A 3,260-nucleotide genomic window follows, 5' to 3' on the forward strand; every position below is an offset into this window, starting at 1 on the left:
TTCACAGTACAAAATAGTCAATAACTATAACAATCTAGTATTTGACAAACACAAAGACCCCAGCTTTTGGGATAAGAATTCACTGTTGGATAAAAACTGCTGGGAAAATGAAACTAGTATGGCAGAAACTATATGACCCACACTTAACATCATATACCAAGATAAGGTCAAAATGGGTTTATGACCTAAACATAAAGAATGATATAGAATGATATTATAAATAAATTAGAAAAACATAGGATAGTTTACCTCTCAGATCTGTGAAGAGGAAGGAATTTGTGACCAAAGAAGAACTAGAGATCATCATTGATAACAAAATAGATAATTTTGATTATATTAAGTTAAAAAGGTTTTCTACAAACAAAACGAATGCACACAAGATTAGAAGGGAAGCAATAAACTAGGAAAACATTTTTACATTCAATGGTTCTGATAAAGACCTTATTTCCAAAATATATAGAGAATTGACTCAAATTTATAAGAAATCAAGCCATTCTCTAATTGATAAATGGTCAAAGGATATGATCAGACAATTTTCAAATGAAGAAATTGAAATTATTTCTAATCATATGAAAAGGTGCTCCAAATTATTATTGATCAGAGAAATGCAAATTAAGACAACTCTGAAATACCACTATACACCTCTCATGTTGGCTATGATGACAGGAAAAGATAATGCTGAATGTTGGAGGGGATATGGGAAAACTGGGACACTGATACATTGTTGGTGGAACTGTGAATGAATCCAACCATTCTGGAGAGCAATTTGGAACTATGCTCAAAAAGTTATCAAGTTGTGCATGTCCTTTGACCCAGCAGTGTTACTAACTGGGGTTATATATCCCAAAGCAATCTTAAAGAAAGAAAAGAGTCCCACATGTGCAAAAATATTTGTGGCAGCCCTTTTTGTAGTGGCTAGAAACTGGAAATCGAATGGGTGCCCATCAATTGGAGAATTGTTGAATAAATTGTGGTATATGAATGTTTTGGAATATTATTGTTCTGTAAGAAATGACCAACAGGATGTTTTCAGAAAGGCCTTGGAGAGACTTACATGAACTGATGCTAAGTGAAATGAGCAGAACCAGGAGATCATTATACACACAACAACAAAATTATACAATGATCAACTGTGATAGTTGTGTCTCTCTTCAGCAACGAGATGAAACCAGTTCCAATTGTTCAGTAATGAAGAGAGTCATCTACACCCAAAGAGTGTATTATTATGGGAAATATAAAATTGGGAATTTATGGGAAATGGGTGTGGACCACCACATAGCATTTTCACTCTTTTTGTTATTGTTTGCTTGCTTTTCTGTTTTCCTTCTCAGGTTTTTTTCCTTTCTAGAGCTGATTTTTCTTATGCAGCAAGGTAACTGTATAAATATGTATACACATATTGGATTTAACATATATTTTAACATATTTCACATGAATTGGATTACTTGACATTTAGGGCTGGTGGGGGAAGGAAAGAAAGACTTGGCATGGAAGATTTTGAAAGAATGTTGAAAAATTACCCATGAATATGTTTTGTAAATAAAAAGCTATAATAATAACAAAAAAAAGAAAAAAAATGCAGTTAAAAAAAAAGAATTATACCATCACAAACTAGGATACATATTACTTTGAGGATGAATTTAATGTATAAGATATGGGTGTAGAGCAAGATTGCTAAATTCAGAGATGCATATGAAATTCAAAGTTAAATATTCAGGATTAATTTAGAAGGAATTTCAATTTCAATGCCCTAAAACATAAAAATCTATAAGTTGAATATTTTATTGCAAAAGGGATTTGGAAAAAAAAAAAGAATAGCATCATTAGTCCACTTGGTGGCACATGCGGTGTTCTTTTTTTCTTCTTTAAAATAATAATAATAATGATTCTCTCTGGGGGAGAGCAGGTTTCTCGGGGAGGTTTTCTGGAGGCAGCTTTAGTTTCAGTTCAGATCAATAATTACCCCAAATTCAGCCAGCTGGTAAAAATACAAATGTTTATTTCTCCTTTCATGTCTTGTCTCTTTCCTTGGGCCCGGATAGCTAAATTCTTAGAGGCTTATCTCTCTGCTTGGTTCCAAGAGCTCCCTCAGAATGTCTCCAAATCCAAAGGTCTTGTCCTTCAGCCTCTGCTTCTGCTTTCTTCAGTCTCCAGCCAGCACAAAGATGGAATGAATCTCTTGTCTCCTTCACTTGGGGCTCGGCTAGCTTTCTGGAGAGTCTTTCAGACCAGCTTGGTCTCAGTGGGGGAAGTGCAGGAGCCCAGCCACCACAGTGGTGTGAGATGAAGATGAATCTGGTTGTGCCTCTGAGAGAGCCTTCTCAATCTTCTGCTGAACTCTCGACTCATAGCTTCTTCCTCTGAAAACTCCTCTTCTGAAAACTTTTCTGACTGGCCCCTTTGAAGCTCTGTTTATTCGAGAGAGAGGAATTGTGGGATGCGAGAGAGAGGGATTATGGGTTTCTCCCATAGTGCTCTCTCGACCTAAGAGCTTCAAGGGAGGTGTGAATTCACAAAGTTACAAAGTTTACTTTGTGAAACTCCCATACTTGTGAACTCCAATGAGTAAAGGTGTGAACACAAGCATTGTATTAATTAGTTCTACTTAGTATCTTGTTTCAGGTTATGGCCCAAAACATCTTCTTGTCAAGATCAGATCAATAATCTATCAACTCTAATGAGTTAGCAGTTTGTAAAGATTCCAACAGCATGGAAGACATTCTACATTCTTCCAGTGGAAGATTTTTAAAAAAATTTTTATAAATTATAATAATTATTATTTCATGTTATAATTATATTATATATATAATTATATTATATTTTATATATATATAATTATATTATAATTTTAATTGTGTGGTAAAATATAAATCACCATGTTATTTCTTTCTAATTTGTATAACATAACATTATCAATTCCACATATGTAAAATACATTAATTAGTTTCTTAAGAGTACTCAACCTATATGCTAATCTAGGTCCTTTGGCTTATTAAGGTTTTAAATTAAAAAAAAATTATTTTAGTATTTTCAAAACCATTCAGAATAAGGATAATGAATTTTGCTGTGTTTTCAATGTCAGCAAACCCATCAACATAACTGTAAAATAGTAACAGTGCTTAATTTCTCCCCCAAAATTATTTATGACAAAGTATTTTATTGAAAAATGTGATTAGCAATATGCAATTGATGAAGCATTTTAGCTTGCTGTTAGCACGTAAATCTTAAAAATCTTTAGATTATCTAAGCTGCTTAACATC

This window comes from Antechinus flavipes, chromosome 3, assembly GCF_016432865.1.
Source record: "Antechinus flavipes isolate AdamAnt ecotype Samford, QLD, Australia chromosome 3, AdamAnt_v2, whole genome shotgun sequence".
Classification (NCBI taxonomy): domain Eukaryota; kingdom Metazoa; phylum Chordata; class Mammalia; order Dasyuromorphia; family Dasyuridae; genus Antechinus; species Antechinus flavipes.